Consider the following 8953-nt stretch of genomic DNA (forward strand, 5'->3'; position numbering starts at 1 on the left):
ACTTCATTAATCAACCATCTTTACAGATCAAGCTATACTCAGTCTGCCCTGAAGATTTTATTTTGTGATCACTGTACAAGAAACTAAAATGGTGAACAGGAAATTGAAACTGTTATTATACAGGAAATAACAGCACTCTGTCAAAATCTACAGAAGAAACATATGTTCAAAGTTACTGTCAACATCTAACATATCTGATCAGATACAGAGAAAGACCAAAATTACAAGTGTCATTATATTATCAATTCAAGGCAAACCTCTATTTGAAAATAAATCTTTTCCAACTTTGTGAAATCAGGGTTAACACAGAATATCTGATGGAGCATATATCCCATAATAATTTCATATACCAGTTGATCAGTAGGCAGAAATTTCAATTCCCCCCCCAACCCTCATAATCAGTCACAACTCTGATATCTAACACATATAAGTAATTGTGTTTCCCTCTAGCTGTCTGTTATCTGTACTTAAACAAACAGGTAAACTTCATACTGGTTAGCACTCGGCAACAAATAGGTGAATAAGTATGTACAGCTCAGATACGGTACAGTTCTGTTATTGTATATTTACACTTATTTGTAATATTGAATATGGTTTCTTTAAAGCTGTATGAAACTTTCATAACAAAGCCCAAAGGTCAAATTTTATATTATTAAATTGTCTGAAGAGGGATGAATATTAAAAATTATGCATACATAATTATTTGATTAACATTTGCCAAAAATGTGGCATTGATTTTTCTGTGGCATTGTACATAGCATCCACAAGGAGATATTTGCTGTTAGAAACTGAATCACAGAAAATCATATTATGTTGTTGGTTTTCAATTCATTTTCTGTGGTATACCTCTAATTTTGAAAATCGGTATAACATGACATCTCCGTGTTATATGCTCCATGTGTTCATGTAGATCTCCTGATGCAAGTTCTTATCTTTCTTTCATTTTTTTTTCTGGCAAAGACATTATTCAATTGACCCATATCACAAAATAGTGTTTGCACTCCATTTAAAGTATGCAATAATAAAAATTAATAATAATAATGCTGGAATTCACAAACTCTGCTAGAGTTTACGCTCTCTCTCTTTTTTTGTTTTTTGTTTGTAACTGCAGTCTATGCAAAATTCACTTCCTTTAGATCGATTGCTGTGGTAAACAACAAGCTCCAATTTTTTAGAGTCTGACCAGCTTGGGTGATATATATTATTGACTTACTTTAGCAATACAACAAATATAAATCTTGCAATTGTTGATGGAAGAAATACAAGTTTTATTTGTTAATGAAATATGATGTAGTCTTTTCAGTGTTCTATTTAAACATCACCTCGGAGTACATCATGTTTTTAGAAGTCAGGAGTAGCCCCAGGCTCTCCATAATTCTAATTGATGTAAATGAAGAAAATAATGAAAGCTTGTGTGTGCTGACCCTGTTATACAGGGTGGTTCACCTCAATTAATCAAAGAACCTTTAGAGATGCTGCAAGCATCTGGCCTGAATAAAGAGTTCTTGAGTTACTGGTATTCAACTGTCCACACTTGACTGTGAGATACCAGACCCGGGTTTCTAGAAAAGCTGCTTACCTTCCAAATGATGAAATGTTTAAAGTGGCTAGCATGGTAAGAAATACTTAGTCCTTTGTGTTGGTTAAACAAAACCCATGAGAACAAACAGCTCTTGAAGTTCATGTTCTTTCTATGCAGCTGAGAAAGCAAAGAAAATTTCCCTTCTATATTTGAAAATGCTGAATGTCAACTTTGGCAAAACTGAAAATATGTGGAGCAGCACCTGGATATAATCATCTCTTTTTGTTCATTATATTCCTAAAACTGGCATTTGTAAATGATAACATGGTTTTGTCATATTTATTTTGACTAAGTGTAGCTTATGCTAGTTTTTTCTTAGAACACAGATACTCTGGTATCATGTTACCTTTGTCACATCTGATACATGTACTTTCCATAAAATGACCTTTGTGCCACACAACTAACAAGGCTCTCAGGTAAAACCTGAAGACAAATAAAGCTCTGTAATAACATCCTGGTAAGTATATATATTGATTATAGGGCTGAGTTTTTCTACAGTGATATTGCTTTGTTTTGAAAACACAGCATTCTTGCATTTTGAACGTATTTAAAATATTTTACAAATGTGGTCAGTTATTTTTTTTTTCCAGTGAGGTGAAGTGGTAATTCTAACTAAGGATTGTGTAGAGAATGGATATGTGAATGGAAGAAAAAAAAACCACCTTGGGGAAAATGTACACTCATATGCTGCTCATACGAATTTGAAACTTACCTGGTTTCTTGAATAGTAAATACTGCATGATGCAAATGATGTAAGTTTAATATCTTTCAAATACGTAAACATAGCCTTATTGTACAAATTGTGAAGAATGTATTTCAAACTCGGGAACAAGATTTGGAGAAAATTAAAAAGGGGAAAAATATTCTGATTTAAGAAGCAAAGTGTTAAGTGAGCCATTTAACATTCACTATAAATGTTCTTACTTTTTTTATGATAGATGCTTCATAGTACTGAAAAGTCTGGCAAGTAGTCTTCTTCTTCCTATTCACAAGTTTTATAAAAAAGGTATGTCAGTATGAGTTGAAGTGCAATTGGGAATGCGTTTAAGTAAAAACATCAATTTAAATTTTACCTCATTGGATCCCTATCCAATGTTTTTCCCACTTCCTTCCTATTTGTAGCAGTTGCTGTAAAGTAGCTCCTAAACTAATCTGGAAGGAGGGAATCTGAGAGGAAGAGATAGGTGACCAGAAATTGACATCTCTGCATATCCTTCCTCATGCCTACTGAAAAGAGTGTTGTATTAGCTTGAGATTAACATCTATGACTATGAGCCTTGATATATAAACCAACAAGGAAATACAGGAAGACGCATTTATCCTACACAAGAAATTCCAAGATGGATCTCGGGGTTGACAAGAATGTGGAGGATAGGCCTGCTGTATTCTGTGCCTGTTCCTGTATCTCTTTCTGCCAGTCCTTTGTGCTACATTTGAGAGGGAAATCTTATAAGCCCTTGCAGCCCTTTCTGACTCTTTTTCTTTCCTGTTTGAAGGCATGGGCATTGTGTTCCTTAGTTTATGAGGTGTTTGGGAGAGTAAGGATAATGAGACTAAGGGTATGTCTACACTACAAAATTAGGTCGAATTTATAGAAGTCAGTTTTTCAGAAATCGTTTTTTACAGTCGATTGTGTGTGTCCCCACAAAAAATGCACTTAGAGCATTAAGTTGGCAGACTGCGTCCACAGTACTGAGGTTAGCGTCGACTTCCAGAGCATTGCACTGTGGGTAGCTGTGAGTGGCTATCCCACAGTTCCCACAGTCTCTGCTGCCCATTGGGATTCTGGGTTCAGACCCCAATACCTGATGGGGCAAAACCAGTGTCGTGGATGGTTCTGGGTAAATGTCATCAGGCCCCCTCTCCCTCCCTCCCTCCCTCCATGAAAGTAACAGCAGACAATAGTTTTGCACTTTTTTTCCTGGGTTACCTCTGCAGATGCCATACCATGGCAAGCATGGAACCCGCACAGCTGACCGTCACCATAACTCTCCTAGGTGCTGGCAAACATGGGATTGTATTGCTCCACAGCAGCAGCTCAGTGCCTTTTGGCTGCAGACAGTGTATTATGATTGGTAGCCATCGTCGTCATATTCCTGGGTGCTCTTTTAACCTTGGGGAGGGGTTCCTGGGCAAATGGCAGACGTGGGATTGCATTGCTACACAGCAGCAGCTCCTTACTTTTTGGCAGCAGATGGTGTGCTACGACTGGTAGCCGTCGTCGTCATATTCCTGGGTGCTCTTTTAACCGACCTTGGTGAGGTCAGTCACGGACGCCTGGGTAGACTCCTTCTGCCCAGTACCCAGGAGATGACAATGGCTAGCAGTTGTAATGCAGCATCTTCTGCCGAGCACTCAGGAGCTGACAATGGCTAGTAGTCAAACTGCTCCATCTGCTGCCATCCTAAAGATGTAAAAGATAGATGGAGTGGATCAAAACAAGAAATAGACCTGATTTGTTTTGTATTCATTTGCTTCCTCCTGCCCTCTGTGAAATCAATGGCCTGCTAAACCCAGGGTTTTGAGTTCGATCCTTGAGGGGGCCATTCTGTGTGTGACAGTTGTTTGTGTTTCTCCTCAGGGCCAGTGCAACCTATTAGGTGATCTAGGCGATTGCTTAGGGCGCTAGGATTTGGGGGGAGGCATTTTGTTCAGCCGCCCCAGTCACCACCAGCATTTAGGCAGAGGGAGTTGGGGCAGGGGGGCACAGGGAGGGTCACCTGCAGCAAGTAAGGGCGGGGCGGCATGCAAGGGAACTCCCTTGATTGGCGCCGCAAGCCTGGGAGGCGGGAGAAGTGAAGCAGCGACGGTGTGCTCAGGGAGAAGGCGGAGCAGGGGTGAGGTGTGGCGAGAAGCTGCCACATTGCTCCCCAGACTGGGGAGGGGAACTGCCACGGGGTGGGGGGATGCCTCAGGGTGGAGAGGGGGTGGGGAGCTGATGCAAGGAAGGTGCCTCAGGGCGGAGGGTGGGGAGATGCCGCAGGGCTTGGGGAAGAGGTGGAGCAGAGGTGAGCTGGTGTGGGGAGCTGCCACATGGCTCCTTGGGTGGGGGAACTGCAGCACGGCTCCCTAGGGGTGGGGAGCTGCCACGGGGGGGGTGCCTCAGGGTGAGTGGGGGAGTTGCCACGGGGGGGAGCCTCACAGCAAGGGTAGGGGGCAGGGAGCTGCTGCAGGGCTCAGGGAGGGGGAAGGGCGCAATGTGGAAGTTTCGCCTAGGGTGCAAAACATCCTTGCACTGGCCCTGTTTCCCCTTGATGCAAAGCCACCCCCTTCGTGGACTGTAATTTCCTGTAATCCATGTCATTAGTCGCCCCTCCCTCCGTCAGAGCAGACAATTGTTTCTAGCCTTTTTTCAGCCCAGACGCCATAGCACTGGGATCATGGAGCCCACCGAGATCACTGCGGCAATTATGAGCACTGTAAACACCACATGCAGTATCCTGGAGTATATGCAGAACCAGAACCTGCCAAAGCAAAACCAGATGAGGAGGCAATGGCAGCGCACTGACGAGACTGATGAGGACATAGACATGGACATAGACTTCTTGCAAAGTACGGGCCCCGGCAATGTGCACATCATGGTGTTAATTGGGCAGGTTCATGGTATGGAACGCCGATTTTGGGCCCGGGAAACGAGCACAGACTGGTGGGACCGCATAGTGTTTCAGGTCTGAGATGATTCCCAGTGGCTGCGAAACTTTTGCAGACATAAGGGCACTTTCATGGAACTTTGTGATTTGCTTTCCCCTGCCCTGAAGTGCCAGAATACCAAGATGAGAGCAGCCCTCACAGTTGAGAAGCAAGTGGCAATAGCCCTGTGGAAGTTTGCAATGCCAGAAAGCCACTGATCAGTCAAGCATCAATTTGGAGTGGGCAAATCTACTGTGGGGGCTGCTGTGATCCAAGTAGCCCACGCAATAAAAGATCTGCTGATATCAAGGGTAGTGACTCTGGGAAATGTGCAGGTCATAGTGGATGGCTTTGCTGCAATGGGATTCCCTAACTGTGGTGGAGCAATAGATGGAACCCATATCCCTATTTTGGCACCAGAGCACCAAGCCAGTGAGTATATAAACCAAAAGTACTTTTCAATGGTGCTGCAAGCACTGGTGGATCACAAAGGATGTTTCACCAACATCAACGTGGGATGGCCAGGAAAGGTACATGATGCTCACATCTTCGGGAACTCTGGTCTGTTTCAAAAGTTGCAGGAAAGGACTTTCTTCCCAGACCAGAAAATAACCATTGGGGATGTTGAAATGCCTATAGTTATCCTTAGGGACCCAGCCTACCCCTTAATGCCATGGCTTATGAAGCCATACACAGGCAGCCTGGACAGTAGTCAGGAGCTGTTCAATTATAGGCGAGCAAGTGCAGAATGGTGGTAGAATGTGCATTTGGACATTTAAAGCATGCTGGCACAGTTTACTGACTCAGATAGACCTCAACAAAACCAATATTCCCATTGTTATTACTGTTTACCGTGTGCTCCACAATCTCTGTGAGAGTAAGGGAGAGACGTTTATGGCAGGGTGGGAGGTTGAGGCAAATCACCTGGCCGCTGATTACCCACAGCCAGACACCAGGGTGGTTAGAAGAGCACAGCAGGATGCGCTGTGCATCAGAGAAGCTTTGAAAACCAGTTTCATGACTGGCCAGGCTACGGTGTGAAAGTTCTATTTGTTTCTCTATGATGAACTCCCCTCCTCCATGGTTCACTCTACTTCCCTGTAAGCTAAACACCCTCCCCTTCCCCTTTTGATCACTGCTTGCAGAGGCAATAAAGTCATTGTTGCTTCACATTCATGCATTCTTTATTAATTCATCACACAAATGGGGAATAACTGCCAAGGTAGCCCGGGAGAGGTGGGGGTGGAGGGAAGGACAAGGCCACACCACACTTTAAAACTTAAACTTAAACACTTTAAAACTTATTGAAGGCCAGCCTTCTTTGCTTGGGCAATCCTGTGGGATGAAGTGGCTGGGTGGCCAGAGGCCCCCCCCACCGCTTTCTTGGACGTCTGGCTGAAGAGGCTATGGAACTTGGGGAGGAGGGCGGTTGGTTACACAGGGGCTGTAGCAGCGTTCTGTGCTCCTGCTGCCTTTCCTGCAGCTCAACCATACGCTGGAGCATATCAGTTTGATGCTCCAGCAGTCAGAGCATCGACTCTTGCCTTCTGTCAGCAAGCTGATGCCACCTATCCTCTTCAGCCTGCCAGCTCTCCTCACATTCCTATTGTGCTTTCCTGCACTCTGACATCGTCTGCCTCCACACATTCTGGTGTGCTCTGTCAGTCTGGGAGGACAGCAGTAGATCTGAGAACATCTCATCCTGAGTGCATTCTTTTCACCTTCTAATCTTCGCTAGTCTCTGCGAAGGAGAAACATTTGCAGCTGCTTGGGGAAAAGGGAGATTGGTGGTGAAAAAGACACATTTTAGAGAACAATAGGATCACTCTTTCCTGTTAAACCTTGCTGTTCACATTACACAGCACATGTGCTTTCGTTACAAGGTAACATTTTGCCTCTTATATTGAGGGCCTGCCGGCATGGTGTGAGAGATTACTCATACAGTGCCAGGCAACAGAATTCGGCTTTCAGGCAGCCACAGTAAGCCACAGTCTTTTGGCTTCTTTAACTTTCATAACATGTGGGAATGGTTTCAAACCGCAGCACCCTCATTTCCCATACTAAGAGGCCATTGAGTTGGCCATTTAAAATGCATTTGCAATTTAAAAGGAGAGGCTGCGGTTTGCGGGTTAGCATGCAGCACAAACCCAAATATCATCCCCCAACACCACGCTATTCTCTGGGATGATCACTTCACGCCTCCCCCCACCACATGGCTAACAGCGGGGAACATTTCTATTCAGCCACAGGCAAACAGCCCAGCAGGAACGGGCACCTCTGAAAGTCCCCTTAATAAAAGCACCCTATTTCAACCAGGTGACCGTGAATGATAACACTCTCCTGAAGATAAGAGAGAGAGAGATAAGGAACACCAGGATTTCTGCTCCATTTCCATGTGTTAACAGACTTTTGCAGTAGCTGTACTGGCCTCCAATGCCAGGGCAGATTAATCATTAAACATGCTTGCCTTTAAACCATGTGTAATATTTACAAAGGTACACTCACCAGAGGGCCCTTCTCCGCCTACAGGGTCCGTGAACATGCCTTGGGTAGGTTCAGGGAGCACTGGCTCCAGGTCCAGAGTGAGAAACATATCTTGGCTGTTGGGGAAACTGGTTTCTCCACTTCCTTGCTGTTAGCTATCTTCAGTCTCTTCATCATCGTCTTTATCCTCCTCAAAACCCACTTCCTTGTTGCGTGATTCTCCATTGACGGAGTCAAAGCACAGGGTTGGGGTAGTGGTGGCTGCACCCCCTAGCATGGCATGCAGCTCATCATAGAAGCGGCATGTCTGTGGCTCTGCCCCGGACCTTCCGTTTGCCTCTCTGGTTTTGTGGTAGGCCTGTCTGAGCTCCTTAATTTTCACACAGCATTGCTATGCGTCCCTGTTATGGCCTCTGTTCTTCATGCCCTTTGAGACTTTTTCTAATGTTTTGGCATTTCATTTACTGGAACGGAGTTCAGCTAGCATGGATTTGTCTCCCCATATGGCGAGCAGATCCTGTACCTGCCATTCAGTCCATGCTGGAGCTCTTTTGCAATCCTGGGACTCCATCATTGTCACTTCTGCTGATGAGATCTGCACTCACCTGCACCTTGCCATGCTGGCCAAAGAGGAAATGAGATTCAAAAGTTCGCAAGCCTTTTCCTGTCTACCTGGCCAGTGCATCTGAGTTGAAAGTGCTGTCCAGAGCGGTCACAATGGAGCACTCTGGGATAGGTCCCGGAGGCCAATACCTTCAAATTGCATCCACACTACCCCAAATTCAACCCAGCAAAGCCGATTTCAGCACTAATCCCCTCGTTGGCGGTGGAGTAAAGAAATTGATTTAAAGAGTCCTTTAAGTTGAAAAAAAGGGCTTCGTCGCGTGGAAGGATCCATGCTAAAATCAAGCTAATGCTGCTAAATTCAACCTAAAGTCATAGTGTAGACCAGGCCTAAGCTAATTTCCTCTCCTCTTCTTGCCTTTGACCTCAGTTAGCAAGGGGAGGGTCTTCATTTTATAACTAGGGAGAAAAAGAGTTGTCATGAGCCCAAAACAAAGTAAAATGCTAGTATTTTTAAATAGATGTTCAATGATTTATAACTCATAACTGCCCTCTTTTAAAAATGAGACTCCAAGCTGCAAGTTAAAAAAGGATTTTTTAAATCATTTAATTGAGATATTATTCCAGTACATTTTATCATTATTAGAAAAACTGAGGTAAGGAAAGAAAAGCATGAGTCATATAAGACAGAGG

At 44.2% G+C, this 8953-nt stretch overlaps 1 pseudogene; it reads right to left on the bottom strand.

The window, feature by feature from the left end:
* Positions 1 to 6569: 6569 nt before the first annotated feature.
* On the bottom strand, positions 6570 to 8270 carry LOC142046211 (uncharacterized; annotated as a pseudogene).
* Between the last annotated feature and the right edge of the window lie 683 nt (positions 8271 to 8953).

This window comes from Chelonoidis abingdonii, chromosome 2, assembly GCF_003597395.2.
Source record: "Chelonoidis abingdonii isolate Lonesome George chromosome 2, CheloAbing_2.0, whole genome shotgun sequence".
Taxonomy (NCBI): Eukaryota; Metazoa; Chordata; order Testudines; family Testudinidae; genus Chelonoidis; species Chelonoidis abingdonii.